The sequence below is a fragment of the Cryptomeria japonica genome, chromosome 1 (genome assembly GCF_030272615.1).
Source record: "Cryptomeria japonica chromosome 1, Sugi_1.0, whole genome shotgun sequence".
NCBI classification, from domain to species: Eukaryota; Viridiplantae; Streptophyta; class Pinopsida; order Cupressales; family Cupressaceae; genus Cryptomeria; species Cryptomeria japonica.
The window spans coordinates 688,918,333-688,938,031 of NC_081405.1; the positions used below are offsets into that span (position 1 = coordinate 688,918,333).

The window sequence follows — 19,699 nt, forward strand, 5'->3', positions numbered from 1 at the left end:
TCTCCAAAGACGAAATATATGTGGTGGCGGACTTGACAGCAAAGAGGTGGGCATTGGACTTGCAAATGCCAAGAGTGACAGTACCAAAGGCCCCGGCTCCTATTATCCCACCACGAACCCATTCCTCCCCTGCTTTCATCTCCTTCTCGATCCTCATTTTCACTCAGCAATATCCATTTCATAACAAAGTCCCAATATATATACCTATGGCCTGCATCTAGTTTCTTAAAAGTTGTTTTGACTTCGAAGATCCGTGCGTTGAATGTTGATGCTCTTCACCGCCTCTTCTTACAATCCGTTGGCTTGTCTATACTCTTTAAGGCTGAGAATTTTTGTATAGCTTTCAGAGAATATCTCATTAAGATTAAGTTTCCCTTTCAGACCATTTCCTTGCGTTCGATTCCTTCTGTCCTCTTGTGCTCGGTAGCTTTCAAAGGAGGGCGAGAAGATTTGGGATGTGAATTTTAATATATCATATTCCACAGAATAAAAATAGAGTTCTGTTCTAATGAGTGTTCCAGTTTTTTATTAGTCCCTGCCTTATCTATGGCAGAGACTAATGTTTTCATGTTGCATCATTTGTAATTAATAGCTATTAAAAAATCCAGTGAAATGATTTAATCTAAAGTTTTATAATGTTTCTTTATTAAAATGATTTTTTTAAAACTTTTTTGCTATTTTTTGATTGGTAGTCAGAGATTTTCCTGGGGTTTTAATTTTTTTGGAAAAATAAAATCATTAATCAATGAAAAAGGAAAATTAAAAAAGATTTCTATAATGTTTTCATTAATCGTGCAGGTACGAGGACAGGTACAGGTTGTTTAATGACTGCAGCTGGCATTAATAATGTTATGGCATATGTGCCTTGTTCTACATTCTTCTTGTATTCGCCTCGGCTTTGAAGTATATTTCTGCATTTTTCTATCACCTGCTCTGTGTTATGTATGATATTCTGTGATGCTGTGAGGGTACTCGTGAATCAAAGACAATGAAGCATTTTAGTGGAGAGAAAGGTATTACTCTTGCAATTTTCAATAGAAAATACAATTTCAAATTACTTTGCCTGTTGTTTAAATTTTATTTGTGCCCTTCTTAACCCTGCAAATTTAGGTATTTTTAATTTTAAATAAATATTTTGTTTCTATTTCCCTTGTTTTCCATGGACAGTTGTCTTGCCCCAACTCTGCAATTAGATTTTATTAGGGGAAAAGATTAAAAATCAAGCATGCAGAGATAACTGCAAAAACAGAGCTTAAAACCCCACAAATCAAATGCTTTATGAAAATAGCATTGTCTACTCATTTTTGGGTACCACAAAATTAATCTATTTAAAGCATTGGCAGACAATACAATTTTTTTTCTGATACAACAGATCCCAAAAGATAAAGATAAATACGATGAAAATGAAATACTTTGTAAATCTAAACCAATTACAACCAGATCCAAAACATGCTTCAATATTTTCATGGACAAATGAATTCATAGTGTGAACAATGCAAAACAAATAAAAAAAATAGCATTGTTGTTAACATAAAGTCATAATCTTTTGATAATCTATATGATAAGAAAAGAGTTAAGCTACAGATGCTGGTAGACTGTAAGCTCTAGGCAGGAGCTTAGTGGTATTTCCAGAAGCTGCATTGCTAACTTCTTCAGTGCTAAATAGAAGGAAGGATTCCAACTTTGTAGCATGATCTCGGTGTTGTTTTCCCATGTCTGCAGGTTTGAAGGGTACGACTCTAGTAAGAATAAAAAAGGTCAAGACATCTGTAAATGACATTATGAAAATGTCATTATTTATGATAATTGTGCCAACTTCAAATTTTCAGATTGGTTTTGAACCCCAACGGCTTCGTTGTACCTACTTATGATATGGATTTATTTTTCATTACTCCCAACAAATCCAACTAACACTACTAACCCCACTTTTCAATTGCTTCGCATCTCATTTGCATCTGTTCTACTTTTGTTAGTAGTCTTTGTAACTTCTTTAAAAATCAAAAGAAAGTCAAAGACTTTGCAAGCAGACCTCGTTGAGGTCTATTGAGATAAATTTGAGCCACACAAGCAGCATTGACATAAGACACTGCATTACCAAGCGTGTGAGGGTAGATATCTATTCAACAACAAATTTTCACAAAATTTTAGCAGAGTTACCTTAAGAGGTTAGCTCATATACTTGTCAGTTAGTTTAGCATGATCATAGACTGTGGCCTCAACTACTCTGGCGAAATCCGCTGCTTCTGCTTCTGCATCACCATTTCTTCCACTGCTAAGTAGAGCCTTCGGACAACTCTGTAAACTCCTCACTATATTATCATTATTTTTATTATTGCCTCAAGGAAAAATTACAAGTGTACTAATCTTATAGCAATGTGGCAATAACCATCTATGCAGCATATGACACTTGAGTATAAAGAAATGCTTAATATTAAACACACATTTTTTCAAATGTTTGCTTTGTTTGCAGTTGTCAAATTTTTGCTTAGAACTAAAACAAATGGCAGGCTTGTGGAGAGTAAAATTCTTAGGCAAACAAACAAATTGGAAATATAAAGAGATTTCTTCAAAAAATATATTTTCAAGGCAATTAATTCATTGCTTTCAGCTACGATTGAGCTACTAATGAAATTTTAATTTTTCTTCAATGTTGAACAATATATTTCTTCATATCAGACTCAAATAAAAAACAACTTTGTATCCTCAACAACCCCCTTATTTGGTTCATTATCCGGTGCATTTGTTTGGTTTAGCATCATGATAAATTCATCTCCTTAGATTTTCCATGCATTAAAATTCTTTCTTTCAGCCTAATCGATTTGAGTCATTTTCCAGAGTTGCAACCGAAAAGAATATAAACCATGAGTGTTGCGAGACAAGTATTTAAAGAAGTATTGCTACCAACATGGACGAGGATAGTAACATTGAAAATTATTTCAACCGAATTAAAAAGACTAGATCCTTACTTGTACAAAAAAGATATCTAGTTTAATACAATATTTCTTAGAGAGATCCTGCAGATAACATTTTTTTAATTAAAGTATTTATGTTTACTTGAATATTGAACATAAACTTCAGAATTCAAAACAAACGAATGACAAATATCGAAAACCCCCTCTGACATTGATTTGAGAAGCTACAGTTAGCATACTTTCGTTTTGAGAGGTAAGTTGCTAGCAATGTTAAGTGACTAAACCATCCAAGAAATTCAGAGAAACACTGTTATTTATATTTTTTACAGAATTGTCTTAAAATCATTAAGATGATGTATAGTAAATTACTTTTCAAGTATGAGGTGTCCAAACTTAAGGTTCCCAAATTTTGAACTCACATTGATGAGGTGAAGTTTTTGGTTTTTAAACTTTTCTGATGTACATTATCAAATTAAGAATCTAATGCACAAAATTCCATGACTCCACAAATACTTGTTCACTTCCCCAATATACCTGTTGAATCAGAAATATAGTCAATTGAAAATTTGAAAGATCTATGTGAGCACATTTAAAGCATCTGTTTGTAGGAGGGATGGACAATGAATACAATTCACCTTTGAGATTTCTACTTTCTAGCCTATTTCCCCAGTAGCAAAACTTTAAGACCTCTCACAGTTCTTACTAGACACAAACCCTGGTTAGCAGGGGGCTGGACAATGAATGTAATATAGTTCTATGGTTTTTTAAACTCTCTCAACCTCTTTTTCCATTGGCAAAGCTTATAAAGCTTATGGTCATCTTTATCTCACAGTTCTTAATAGCTTGGATTGAACTTGGTTACAACAACCACCCAGTCTTGTATTTGTGTTGAATAATTGAAGGTTGTAAATCTCAATCACATCTCAGATCTAGTGAGTTATTTTCTTTTTTTTTATTCACTATTTGAAAGTAATTGTCTGCATTTTCAGAAACAGTTGCATGATATAATTTTGTTATTATTTTGTTATTGTTGTTTGGGCAGTGGGCTGGTAAACACTAACGAGTTCTATGCGAAGTACAGGGATCAAGGTACTTGGGCATATATCCATACTATTTGATATGTGCAAATTTTAATCCTTTTATTTAATTTATTCAAAAATAAATTCACAATGCCACTCTTTTTTAATCAGTAAATTACAATCTTGGGAACCACTCCCTCTATATTATATTAAAAAAAAATGTTTCAGTTTTTCATCAGTTTTGGGTTTTGACAAAAAAATCTCATAGAACATTAGAAAACAACACAAGATTACAAAAATCTTGTATAGGCATCTGTCCTATTATCTTATGGCTTCTCTCTATTTGCATAAATATATTATTTTGATCAATAAAATGATCTTCCTCGATTTATAATATTATTCTGATCTTCCTCGATTTATAATATTTAAGTTACATATCATCTTCATCTTCGGAGCTATCAGAAATGAGTGCATGGTGCAGAAGCAACTTTGAATGAACTTGGCATTTTGCCAATATGAAACCATGGATTTATTGTAAAGGTTAACTTGGCACCGAAAAAACATTATCTTATATTGAGACTGTTGGGTGTTGCCTAATGCTCTGAGAAACAATCAAGAGCTCAATGCAAATGTTGAACAACTTAAACTGTTATTTGCACACTCATAGTATTTAAAGCAATATGTTGTCTTCTATGAATGATTTGTAATTGTCTTTCATTAAAAAAATATTTGATACAATATTTCCTTTTTTTTTTAAAACACAAAAAGCTGTTCAATTGAATTGCTAAACTAGAAATTTAGTTTTAAATATAGAAATATATGAATGAAATTAAATTGCCTCTTTTATCGTATTGAACTAATCTAATTAATCTTCTAGGTAGACTTTTTCATGAAGTCAAGACTGTTTTACTTCCCATTTTTCATTATGAATTTTCAAAATTGATTTTACCTTATACAAAATTATTCATTAGTCAAGAATCTACTAAATTTTTATCTAAAGGTGGTATTGCAATCGGTTGCACCCAATTTTCATTAACTCTTTATTATTCAATTGGTTTTCCATCAATTATATCCATGATTTTTTTCTTAAATTATTTTTGTTCAATCTAATTGGCTCAAATAATTTGCATCTTATTACTGAATTTCCGGATCCACTTTCTAATTTAAAATAAATATATCTTTGATAAATACATTAATATATATTTTCTACATAAGATATAATTAAATTAAATATTAGATAAAAAAGAATAAATAATTTTAATATTATAAATATTATTAATATATTTAAGTCTATATATATATAATAATATAATTAAAATTATTATATTAAGATTAAATACATTTTTTATATTAAAAATATTAAAACTAAATATGTTCATTATATATAACCAATGAATAATAAAATGATATATAATAATATATTAGTAACGTTAAATATATTAAATTATTAAAATAAAATAAAATAAAGATTGAGGTTTTAATAAATAATTTAATATTATGCATATTATTGACAAATATTATAAACATATTTAATTATAATCTAAATTGTGTTAAATGAAATATAGTATCATTTATCCTTATCATATAATATTAAATCTATATAATGCAATAATATAATCTAAAATATTTTTGTTAAGATTAATATATTAATTATAACATTACCAAAAATATATAGTAATAAATATATTATTAATAATTATATTAATTTTTTTCATTAATAATTATTTAATTGAAATTAAGATTATTATTATTAATTTTACATTATAATTTAAATAAATGATTATAACTTAATTTATAATTCTTAATTATATTATAACTTTAATTTTAATTATTATTTATTAGTATAATTCTAAAATCATTATAATAATGATTAGAATTAAAATTAGGTTTCTTAATAAAAGTTAGTGTTAGAATAAGGGTTAAGGTTAGGGTTAAAAATAAGGTTCAAATTAAGATTAGATTTACGCTTAGAGTTAGATTTAGAACTAGGGTTAAAATTTAAAAAACAAAAGATTAGGGTTGTATTTAATGTTAGATTTATAGTTAGAATTAGGTTAAAAATTTGGGCTAGCCTACAAATTATGTTAAAGTTAGAATTAAGATTATTGTTAAGGTTTGAATTAGTTATAGATATTATTGTAATTTTATAACTATGTTATAATTATGAGCACTCTCTATTATATTATTGCAAAAATATATTATCTCAAATTATTATCCAACGTACATCTAAACAATTTTTTTATTATTGAAATACTAAAAAGGCAAGTACTGGCCACTATGTGGCACTTGTTTCTATTATCACATGCTAGAAACATTCTTTTGTCGAATAAGAAAATTAATAATGATATTAGATATTTTCTTCAATCACTTGACTTTATAAATATTGTTAACTAGAGTTAATACTTCCTATGCAATCCTTACTCCAGATCACATTCAACCTTTCCAAGTCTCTTGTTTTTGCCAAAGGCAGACTCGACTCTTGTTTCATATAATTTTCTTTTTATCTAAAATAACCTTTCATTCAAATTTTAAATAGTAGGAAATCATAAAAGTTTACATTGTACATGATTGTTTCAAATTCGAAATGAAAATAAGATGAGGGAAATAAGAAGCACATTTATTTTAAAGGTTAAAGTAGATGTAGAAGATTGCAACAAGGTTAGGAGGAGGTTTTTGTTCATTTCAATTAGGTCTTTCAATAATCTTTATTAAATTAGAAATACATATAATTTTGTTTGTATTAATTTAGTAATTTCATTTCATGCACATTGATGTTCACCTACACACAATTGTGTAATTACTAGAGACACTATTACTTATAATTAATGGAGAAAAAGGGTGGTGAAGGTTGTTTGTGAACTAGATCTCAAGGTTAACATTTCAAGATAGATGTATTTCAAAGTGTGTAAATCTAAATTCTTCTAACAAATATATCATATGTTACAATAAAATTCTAATAGAAACTTTAATGAAGGTTTTATAAGTTCTGATATATTCAAAAAATTTAAAAATATATATGATTTGAATTATACTTATGTTCTTTTGCATCAAATCCATTTATTTTTTAATTTTTTCTATAAATATTCTAATTATTTATAACCATTAAAAATAAAATCATGTGAAAAATAAACAATTAAAAAAATGAATAAAAAATATTAACAAACAAAAATCTTAGTAAGAAAATAAAAAACACAATATACTAACAATGTGATCAAGTTATAATATCCAAAGAAGAGAAAAATTTATTGAATTAAAATGTCTAACTAATTGAAAAAACAAATATCTAAACAATTAAAAACAATCATAAATATTATTTATTAAAAATAAGAATAATCTTTTAAAAGTGAAAAAATACAATTATATACGTTTTTTTAAATTGAAAAAATGCATATATTAATGAAAAAGAAATAATACAATAGAATTTATCTTATAATACAATAGAATGTCTCTTCTAAAATGAATGTCTCTTATAGTGCAATAGAATGTCTCTTCTAGCTATTTTCTTATATAAGTTTATAAACTTTGTTAATTTAATTTTTAAAATATTTTTGTTAATGTATGAATTTATTTATTATTAATAATTATTAACTAGTTATCATTTAATATTAGTATGTAATACATATGATTTTATAATTTTTTTATAAATATATACTAATTTGGAATCTTTTTAAAATATTATATAATTGTAAACAAGATTGTCTTAAAAAAAATTGGTATGAAATTAGAAACCCAACAAATTTAAGATTTTTGCATATATTATTAATTTATCATCACTTTATGAGAAATAAAAATATCTTTTCATATTTAACATATATGGGTGACAAAAATGTTTAAATATAAAACTTTTTATATAAAACTATTCTTAAATTAACTTTTTTGTAAACATCAAATGAAAGACATTGAAATGACCAAACCATCATAAAAAATTTGTATAACAAATAGGATTGACCATCAAATTCTAGGTCTACGTGATAAATTTCAAAGTTTTGGTGCCAGGGTTGGCACATAATGATTAGTTGGGAAGGGGTTAACTCAAACTCATAATTAAATTTGAATTTGAATATGTTTGAGTGAGATCTATAAATGTGAAAGTGAATTATGGTTGATGTACACATACATGTACAAATTAGAAAAAGAACAAATAAGATTATTAACTATTTAAGGTCATCTAAATAAAAGCTGAAATTTATTTTTATATATCAATTAAAAATTAAATAAAAATACCAAATCATGTAAAATTATATATTAAAAAATACACTAAACTAAAATATATAAAAAATGTATTGTTTTCCTATTAAAATTATCAAACACACACAAAAGCAATCATTCTCTAGAAGCTATTCATTCAATCAAATAAGCATTTAAGATTAGGGCACTTCATTCCTTATGTTATCATAATCCCTAACACAAACTCTTCTCAAAGGGAAAGAACCTTACAAAAAAGTACAATGCCACAAGAATTAAAAATATAATTCTACAAAAATCCAAAGAGAAAGGGCCAAAAGCTACGATTAACTATTAAAGAACAACCAATTGGAAGACAATGTCTATACAATCATCACAATGCATGATTATAAGCATCAATAATCTTATGCATCTCATATTTAACATGCATCTTGTATTGTATAATTATTGCGTTCGTCATTTGTCAATACCCTCTTATCACAAATCAATTGACATATTATTTGTCATACCTTCTTATCAATGTGCATCTCGTCCTAGAAGATTATCACGTCATTTGTTAGTTCCTAATAAAAGGGTATTGACAAATGACATGATAATCCTACAAGATGAGATGTACATGTCTATTTCATTTTGGGATGAAACAAACCTCACCATTGCATCCACAACAGTCAAGAACCCCTAAATTGCTTGTCAAGACATCAAAAATGGAGATTGGAATAAAATTTGCTTAGTGGCACAAATTTCTATACGGATCTATACAACTTGTGTTAGAAAAAATTCATGTCAAATATTTCCATCATTGAAATTGTGCTTGCAAATTTTTAATATTTTTGGATACTTTTACACAAAAATTTGTGTAAAGTTAAAAGTGGGTAAAGTTTTTTTTTTAATTAAAAAAAAGGAAAAAGTCAAATCCGAAGGAGAAGGTACGTAGGTTATGGGTTATTGCTGACATCAACAGTATACACATGTTTAGGGAATATTCTTGTTAGAATATTCTATTTTTCATTTTACATGCAATTATTTAATTAAAAAAATCAGTAGCATATTCCTTGAGGCAAGAGAATATTTCAGTCAACCTCCATATCAGAAAACCTGTCAATGCCATATCAGTAGCCTAGTCATTGCTGACATCAGCAATTGGTCAACCCGTTGACTTGTTTGACCCCTCTAAGCCCTAATTGACTTAGTGTTGGTTCTTTGCCCATAACTGTGGCACACGAAGTCAAAATCATGTAAACCATATATCATTGGAAAGCTCATTCCGATGCTGATTCAAATTTGTATGTTGTTTATTTGATTATACTCCAATTTTTTATGCCAAGCCGTTGAAGTTAACCTTATTTTTTGCACTTTTGGAGCAATAACTTGGTCAAACAAATTCCAAATTTTTATTTTCATATATCATCAAAAATCTCTTAGAGTACTCTATCTAGATCTACTGTTATTTTTATAGATTGTTCTCTAGGTACATTTTATTCATGTTTCCATTTCCTCATTATTGGGTTGATAACTTGGATATTTTTGCACTTAAGGTGGATCTATTTGTCGTAAGTTTCTCTACTTGATGTGGTTTACATATGCTAAGATTCTTGGGGTATGAATATTTCATTTGAGGAGGTATCATGGGTTTTACTATCCATACTTCTATTATTAGCTCAACGAAGGGCAATTATGAGTCTTGGTGAAAGCGCATCTTGACACATTTTAGGTGGCTTGACATTTTTTCCTATCTATATGGACACGTCCCTCAACCGGATTTAGAGAGGGGTCAGTATGTTTGGAGGATCATAATTAATGACCGTGTTATAGGAGTGATTTGTTCTAGTATTGATCTTAACACCATGTGTGCTTTATAGGACATTAAATATCCCCATGCACTTTGGACTCGCTTTTGGGAGATCTATGGAGACGCTCATATCTCTCCATTTCCAAAGGATCTTGCAGTAGATTGTGTCATTTCCCTTGCACATGCTGATTGCATACCATATTATTATGGTACTTTTGAGATGCTTGAGTATATTACAAGTATTTCATCTTCTGAGCATTCTTGTTATCCCATTTGTAGTGTCTTCAAAGGTTGTTCATCAGGTATCTTCACAATTGTTTGGATTTTCTTTAATTGATCTAACAATAATAATTTAGACATGTGTACATTTGAGAAGTCTTCCATGGCACACATCTTGAGACTATCCCTTCCATCTCCTTTCATTGAATTGTTTCAGCCTTGGCCAGTGGAATTTTTTCTTTCTAAGGGGAGACATGTGGTTTGTCACTCCTAGATCATCTTTAGCATTCATCTTCGACATTGGAGCTTCTCTCTCATGGGGGGGATACATCGTCTCTTCTTTTCTCTCCTATAGGGGAAATCTTGATTGTACTTTTTTGAAAGAATTTGTTCTTGGGGGGTCTATTTAAGGCCTTCCTTTCATTTTTAGCAATTCACGTGTATTTTTATGTATTACATCTCTCACATTTGGAGAGGGGTTTTTTTTCCCATGTCCTTTTCTCCCCTTAGAGAGACTTCATTGGTTTTTACATGGGTACCTAATCAAGCATTTTGTTGTTGGGGCACATTTATGTATTCATAAATTAAGATTTTTTTACTCGTCCTAAGTTTCACTTAAGGGGCGGGGGGTGTGTGTTGGAGAATTTTTAGTTGTTAGTTTCTTTTTAACAACTATTTATGCTTTTGTCATAAGTTTTCTTAGGAGTGCTTGCTTCTACTTTAGCTTTTGTGCATCTAGTCAAGCTAGAGTTGACATTTTTTAGCTCTTCATGCTTGCACTTTAGTTTTCCTAAATTTAGCTCAGTGCTTTCTTTATAAGAACCTTATTGTCAATTTTAATTCATTCTATATTCTTTTCTTTTAAGTAATATAGCATTCTTTTGTGCAGTTCTCATTTGTGGAAGGTTTTTTTGTTTGTCATTTGATCTTGCAGGTGCTTGTGTTGCAAAATTCAACAAAAAGCCTTAAACATTAACTCAAAACTTCTAAGATACAACATTTCATTGTTCAAAGAATTAAAATACCAAAAGATTTTGACCTTTAGGAGTGGCCATTTCATGAATATCATCAATCTTGTCATCCTAGGAATTATACATATTTCCTATCAATTTTGAAGTTTAGAATATACATTATTAATTAATATTAAAATATATTCCATTTGGTAGTTGTCCATGTCCTCTCTTATAGTAGAAAATTTGAAATGATCATTATAATCAAATCATTGTAATAGTACAAGAATTATTTTATGTAAATTCAGCCCTCTTTACTACAAAGTTTATGTCTTAAAACTTATCAAAGTCACCTTAAAGCCAACCTAATGTCACCAATGACTAAAAAACTAACTTTCCAAGTCTCTAGTTAGACCTTCAAAGGTGAGTGTGACTTTTAAGTTGACCCAAACCATTCTCCATGATTAGATTCTTTTTACCAATAAGTTTTGTTTTTTTTAATTCAATACTGGTATCCTTTATGTCCTTTTTCAATTGACAAAATAAAATTATTTCTATAATGGAATGCATTGAGATACTTCAACTCTTAGTTGACATTAAAACCAAAGTGAAAGTCAAAACAAATAATTAGACCATCCAATGTATGCTAGTATGGTGTGTAATTTATTATGCTATTGCTATAGTAATGGGGGTAAGGATGACTAGAAGTTTCAAGGTACTCTATAATTTTGTGGTAATTTATTATATTGGTACCTTTGAAGAAAGTGTAGGTAAATAAATTTTAAATATTTATATTCATATAGTTAGCTTTCACATTATCTTTACATAGATATTATTTTATACATCTTCCAAGCATTTATTATATCTATCTCTAATTGATCAATTGAGCTTGGTACTTATTTATACTTCTACTATATTACCTACTCTACCCACCATTACATTGCCATTAGGCTCATGTGTTCTACATGTTATGATTTATCTCTAATTTTTTTAATTTGAGAGAACTTTCACACTAAGATCCATATTATTTATGCGTAGAAGAAGCAAGTGTTTATACAATTTAAATTTTCTAATTGTGAATTATACCTCAATTTGTACAAAAGTTAATTGTTCAACCTCTGTTTGCATGTGTCTCATGAGATTCTTAAGCTATATTTAGTTTCATCACATTCATTAATAGTTTCAGCTTTGAATTGTGAGTATTTTAATTCAAGTGCATGTAGCTTTTTGTGCAATAATTAGAAGTTTAATTTATTACATTTATTTTTGTGTATGTAATCTAAATTTTCAATTTAGTTTCTGTGTTTACATACTTTCTTCTAAGGGAACTTGTGCTCTTGAAGGAGAGGCCACAAGTTCAAATTCTACTGGAGGATAAGGTATGTATACCTTGTTTGTAGCACAGTTAGGTGTCTCCTGCAAGGAGTACGAGGTAGTCCCATATTGCTATAATCCATATGTAGACCCATATACAAATCACCAAACACCATAGACTATAAAAGAATCTGTTTTTTGTTCTTTCTTTCTACTTAAGCCAAGAAATATTACATCATAAAATTCCAAATTCCATTGAATTAGCAATTAAATATGACAGACATCACTGTATATTGAAATTATATGGTATGCATTGTCTTGTGGCCAATTTCTATAAGTGATATTTTCATCGGTATTCTACTAATGATAAATTATGGGCAAAATGACGGCAGCAAATTTTTAGCTCGTAGGTATGGTACAATTGGATTTGCCCAACTTCCTGGACCCGAATTTTGTCTCATAACTTCCCAATATGGAGATCTGACAAAGCAAATTAAAATCAATGACAACTCTCAACAATCAATCAAACGCTTCATTAGAGATTATTTAGGATCTCACCACGATATGCTGGGCATTGTGGCTGTACGTTTGGTGATCTTCCATGTCTTTTTTGCAATTTTGTTTGCCAATACATGAAACAAATAGCAGCCATAAAATAAAAAATTAATACTGTCATATCTCATCCTACAACCTAAATACCAGGACATGTGATTATTATTTTCTTAAGAATATAACCTTGGTAATTTGTATAATCATCCTTTTAGTTTGGTTTTAAGACCAATTATGATGATTGGGAACTAGGAAGTTCTAATAAATGGCATTCATCAATAACAAAACCTAAATGATGTTGTATACTACTATAGTTGGTTTACTTTTTCGTTGTCTATTATATGGTTGTGCTTTCTGAAACTACTTCTGGTCATATATTGACATTAACATATGTGTATCAGTACAAACAAGTATCTTAAAATTCTTAGTGAAAAAGGTAATCTTCCAAAATATCCCTGTACAATAAGTAAAGCCTGTGAAGTTCAAGAAAAACCAGTCGTTAAGTCGTACAAGTAATTTCAATCAACACAATTAGATACACATAAACTATATTGGCCAATCCTACTAAGACAACCTAACTCCAAGTCCAAGCGGAAATCACATCCAAAATCCAAGTAGGCAAACAATCTAAAACCATAAGCTTCTGTATCAATAGAAGCATCAAAACAATCTGATCCATCCAAAACATCAACAACAAAAAACTTAAATCATCTCTAAATCTCAATAGGAGTAATAGCATAGACAATTCCAAACTAACAAAACGTTCAAAAACAATCTGTCCGAGTGACGAAAAATCTCCAAAACATCCTATCAAGCTATAATTACCATTACAGTATCTGCCTACTTACCCAAACTATTGCAGAGTAATAATAATCAGGTTCCCTTCTTTGATTCTGCAGAAAAATCCAATATCATGATAGTCCAAGCTAAGAAATCAACTTACCATGTAATTTCTGGGCAATAACGACCCACTAGAACCATTTCATACCTACAAAATCTTAGACTATATTATTATTGAAAAAGAAACTTGCGTGGAACTAAAGGTCTATCATGCTTGTTACCACACTTAAATAATTGCATGTAATATAAACGAGTTTAATATGACCTAGTGTGGTTGGGGGAGATAGAAGGGGCCTCCACAACTGCACTTGAAATCATTTTTTCATTAAACATTGTTGAAAATCAATTTGGGCCTCAAAAAGGTGTGGGGAATCCTCTAAATAGATCAAAGTGACATCAAACTACAAAAAAAGATAAAAAAGCACAGATGACAGTGCGATATGGATGGATGGAAAAACACTGCAGCTGATTAATGATTCCCAACAATAAAAACGAGTCCAATGTTCCAATAACATTTACACAAGAAGGCAATAAAAAGGAGCTTAGTATTGAGTGTTAAGTGTATCAGAAATCTGAAATATGAGTTTTCATTTTGTAGGGTCAACTTTGTTAAGCATTATTTTTCTCTCTGCTTTTGTTATATTGAAATTTAAGTGCTTTATTATAGCATAGTTGTGAGGACAATAAAAATCACATAGTTTACTGGCATTCTGTGTAAGAGAGATTCAGCAACATTACTTGAAAAAACCTATCATCCAACATATAATTGAAGGGTATGCTCATTGCTCCATGAAATTTTTGAATTTTTTTTTTAAATTCTTGTGTTAAAGCATACCATACAGAGACTAGGTGTGACAAATATTATGCTTTATACAACAAATGCACCTTCATATCTGACAGGAAAAAAGTGTTCCAATTGTTTCTCACACATGCACTTCAAGAAATGTAAACCCCCAAATCTAAATTCCTTGTATACAAAGCCAGAATATCAATACCTCCTATACGATCATCATAGATTATCATTTCCTTATATGACTTTAACCAAACTCGCAGAAAAATTCTGTGGTACAGAATTCTTCTCATGTCTAGTGCCACTGTCAAAAAAACGTTTATGCTAGCTTAACTTGACCATTCAACATCTGGTAGTACATTCAAAGACTGCACAGTGGTTTCTTTGTAAGTTCTTAAAAGTATAGTAGCAATAACCACGAAAAAATAACGAGAAATTGTGATTCTCATAAATCAGATCAAAATATTATCCGGCAAAAAATCACAATTCATTCAAAAGATCATTCGAAAACAAGTTTATCTCAATCTAATCCAAATATATTCCACATTTTTATCAGTTTTTTAATTCCATGGCTAATTTTTCATTTTCGTAGCAATTTGATCAGTTTTTTGAGGTTTCACTACTATTTTTGGACATTTTTTTGGGGGTCGGAATCAATACATACTATCTTAACAGATGTTAAATTCAAACTGGCATTGATGAATGACTTTGAAGTCCTCTTCTTTTGCAATGGCATGTAGACTATTTTGAGAAACTTGATTGTGTGGCCAGGTTTGGTAGATTTACGTCCTATTTTAGATGTATGACTGCCTATTAATGCTGGCATTGGTAATTGATGCAATATCTAACAGATGTTGAACTCAAATTGGGTTTACTGATTGACTTTTAAGTCGCCCTTGGCTACCCTGACATGTTCTTTTATATCCTTAATTTTGTTTAAATCAGATTATAATCGTTATTTCGTTTGTAAATTAAATCTCTATCAATTTGGTGTGGCAGGGAAGTTAAAAACACCTTATTTACATGTACAAGAACAGTGCTAATGTTTCGTGATATTATTCTTTCTGTTATTCCTTTTGATTTAAGTTCTTAAAGTCGAATATATGAATCAATATTGCAGTTATGTTATCCGATAATGGGAAAATAATAAGCCTGGTTGTCCAAGAATTCTGGAGACTCATTGTTAGCCATTTAAAGTTAATAGGGATTATTTTTGAAAAACAATTAGAATTGGATCTATACACTTTGCTATTGCAATGCGGACAGCACTTCAATGCAATATAGTACTTTTCTATACTGCAGGAGCAGCAATTTGGCTCAACTTCAATGTTTCTAAACACTTGGCTGGAAAACGTCCAAGAGTCAAATATGACCTGCTCTGTTTTCCAAGGTCCAGAGTCGCTCACATCCATGGTTTCGTAGATATCTTTATGCAAGTAATTAGCATGCTCGACTTTACAAACTGCATACTCAGTTCGGGCAACCTCTCTGCCAGAAAACGACCTATAAGTCTCTGATTCCGTGTAATCACTGGATTCTGTAATTGAAGTGCAGTCTTCTTCGGCCTGCGTAGAAGGAACCTCCTTGGGAAACAACATTTGAAAAGGTTCAACTGAGTTGAAGGACTTCAATTGTACTGGCGACCGTACAACAATCCACTGATCAGGGAGGGGATCTGCAAACCAATTATTACCTTTCCCCACAACTCCCTTGATTTCGCCTCCTGCTGCCAATTTCAGAATCCGATCTTTGGGAGAAGAACTCTTCTGGCAGGCCATTCTTTCATCTCCATCAGATACCCCTTCATTCGACTCCCTATTGATTGAAAAATTCCTAAGTAATGCCCAGATGGGAGAACCATAAGAATCAATAGAAGAGCAGGAATCAGATTCTTCCAAATCCAAAGTTCCTTGAGGACAGGAGAGTGGGCTTTCCTTGAGGACAGGAGAGTCCTCACTGACGAAAGGATGAGCCAATAACTGCTCACAAGACCACCTCTGTCTGGGATCTCTTCTTAAGCATTTCTCCAAAAAATCCTTGCCTTCAGCTGAGAGATGTTGAGGCATCTCAGGAAGCTCTGCACTGAAGCCAATCCTATACATAGCAGTGAAGGGATGTAAATTGCTGCCCCATGGAGGCTTTCCAGTGCTCATCTCAATCACAGTGCATCCAAGAGACTAGATATCAGAAGCAGGTCCCTGTTCCACCTGCTTCACAACCTCAGGAGCCATCCACAGAGGAGTACCCCGCAATTGACATCTCTGTTCCTTGTCCTCTTCACTGCCGATTCTCTTAGCAGAACCAAGGTCGGCAAGCTTCACACCATTGGAACCCACAAGAATGTTCTTTCCCTTGATGTCACAGTGAACAATCCCCTGCCTGTGGAGGTACTGAATGCCAAGTAGGATTCCTCGGGTGTAGCATCTTATCACTGACTCATCCAACTGTCCTCCAAACTTAGTCAATAGATCACCAATACTGTTGCTCTTTGGTACTTTTGTCCTCGATGACAAGAAAGTAAAAAAAAGAGGATGTTGTGTTAGGTTAAGTTACATATTTTAATAAGCATGTGGTTATATCCTTCTCATGGGCCAGTTTAGTGACACGGACATATTGACTTGGCTGACGTGTTATGTGTTTAAAACATCTTTCTTTCGAGCCATGCTGGTGACACGGATAAGTGAATAGCTCTGATTTTGCATTAATTTAATGACATCTTTGATTTAATATGTCTACGGACTAAAGGGCATATTCCTCAGGATACTCCTTGTGTCGGACAAGTTAAAAGTTTTTTTGGAAGATGTTTTTGTGTTTCATTTGGTTTTTGAACTTGTTTGGAGTCCGTCAAACCCTAACGCCATGAGAGTCGTAGCGCCGCTGGAGCTACAGAGCTCGGATCAGTTTGTTCAGTTATAGAGAATGAAGCAAAAATGTTTTTAACCGAGAGCTTAACGGTTGACTGGTTAGTTTGTTTGATTAGTTTGCGTTTAACAGGTATGTTTCTTGATCACATGATTTAAAAGATTCAGATTTTTTGTTCGAATCAAGTCTTTTTCAGTTATGCAAAATGAAAATAAGGAAATGTTCATGCTTTATTTTTGTTTTTCATGACTGGGAAATCAAACATCTTCAGTTTCTTCTCTTTCCGTTGCACAGTTAAAAACAGTTATTTGATTTTTCAATTTACAAATCCTGTAAGTTATTTGTAACCCTATACGAGGGTTATTCGAGAAGAAAATGTGGTGTTTTGTTTGGGTATAAAACAGTTTGTTTTCAGAACAGTTGAAGTAAAGAAAAAACAGAGAAATACAGCAAGAAGAGTGTGAATAAAGTGATAGCATTTGTAAAAAGAAGTGCTGTAGTTTACCAAAGATAGTCGAGGGGTTTCTTGAGAATCAATACTCTGTTTTTTTTTGTTACAGAGTGTATGAGGCTTTATTGATTTGAAACTATATTGTTCAGAGATTGGATAGTGTTGATTTTATCCTTGAAGAATATTGTTGCAAAAAAATTTTCATATGTACAAACTGGTAAAATATTCTCGCTCCAATCCCTGATGGTTTTGTGACTGCAAGATTTAAATGCATGCATAAAATCACCAGTGGCTGTAGCTCGAGTTGAAATATTTATTGATAAGAAGAGGGGTTGGTGCTCCTTGAGGCCTTGTGGTTTCTAAAACTTGTGAACAGAGTTGGTGCTCTTTTTGAATTAATATAAGGGATCTTCCGAGTGGTTTTTCTACCCCAAGAGGGTTTTCCACTCATGAAAACTATGGTGTTATGTGCATTGTCTTGTTTCATTCTGTTTTACTAGTTTATGCTCTGATACGTCATATTTTAGCTCTCTTTATTTCATACTCTGATTTGTTGGGTTTATGTACTGCAATATTTGAAGTACTCATTTAGATGTTTCAAGTTTGTGTAAAAGATTTAATACCATTTTTTTTTTAAAATCTGAATCAAGTGTTTTAGTTGGTTCTATGGTATATTTCATGTTTCATTAATGTATTTCATCAAGGTGTTAAGTCTCAGTCATCTGTGCATACTGTGAATTAAAATTGTCAGGTTCATAAAAGTATATCTTGTTAAAATTTGTCACACTCTGATTCACCCCCCCCTCTCAGAGTGTTTCCACTTCCAACAAATACTGCCCCCTGGCATATACTCCATAAACAAGTTATAAACACCCTCACCATTCTCCGTGGTGTATTCTTTGCCGAGGCATTGCACAACATATGGAGAGTCCAAAGACTTGAGAATGTTGTATTCATTCTCCAAAGACGAAATAGAGGTGGTGGCGGACTTGACAGCAAAGAGGCGAGCATTGGACTTGCATATGCCAAGACTGACAGTACCAAAGTGTTGCTCTTTGATACTTTTGTCCTCGATGACAAGAAAATAAAAAAGGGGAAGTTGGTGTTGTTTAAGTTTCATACTTTGAGGCAAGTATATTAAGCATGTGGTTATATATTTAAAAAGTCTTTCTCATGGGCCAGTCTAGTGACACGGACACATTGATTTTTGCTGACGTGTTATATGCTTAAAACATCTTACTCTCGAGCCAGGCTGGTGACACAGATACAGTGAATAACACTGACTTGGCATTTATTGAATGGCATCTTTGATTTATATTATGTTTAATCTGTCTACGGACTAATGGCATATTCCTCAGAATACACTTTGTGACCGACAGATTAAAAGTTTTTCGGAAGACGTTTTGTGTTTCATTTTGTTTTTGAACAAGTTTGAAGTCCGTCTCAAACCCTAAAACGCCATGAGAGATGCAGCCGCCGCTGTAGCTAAGGAGCTCGAGTCAGTTTGTTCGGTTGAAAAGAATGATGCAAAAGTGGTCTTAACCGTGAGCTTAATGGATTTCTGGTTAGTTTGTTTTCAGTTATCAATAAGGTTGCGTTTCACAGGTATTATTCTTGTTCATATGTTTAAAAGATTCAAATTTTTCGAATCAGGTTTTTCAGTTATGCAAAATGGAAATAAGGAAACAGACCTTGCTTTATTTTTATTTTGGGAAATCAAGCATCTTTAGATTATCTCTCAATTTTCTCTTTCGGTTGCACAGTTAAACGGTTATTTGTTTTTCAGTTTGCAATACTCGTAAGATTTCGGTAACCCTAT

General features: G+C 31.3%; 1 pseudogene; it reads right to left on the bottom strand.

Moving 5' to 3' along the window:
- Nucleotides 1-1,573: 1,573 nt before the first annotated feature.
- Nucleotides 1,574-19,000, bottom strand: LOC131056754 (mitogen-activated protein kinase kinase kinase 2-like; annotated as a pseudogene).
- Between the last annotated feature and the right edge of the window lie 699 nt (nt 19,001-19,699).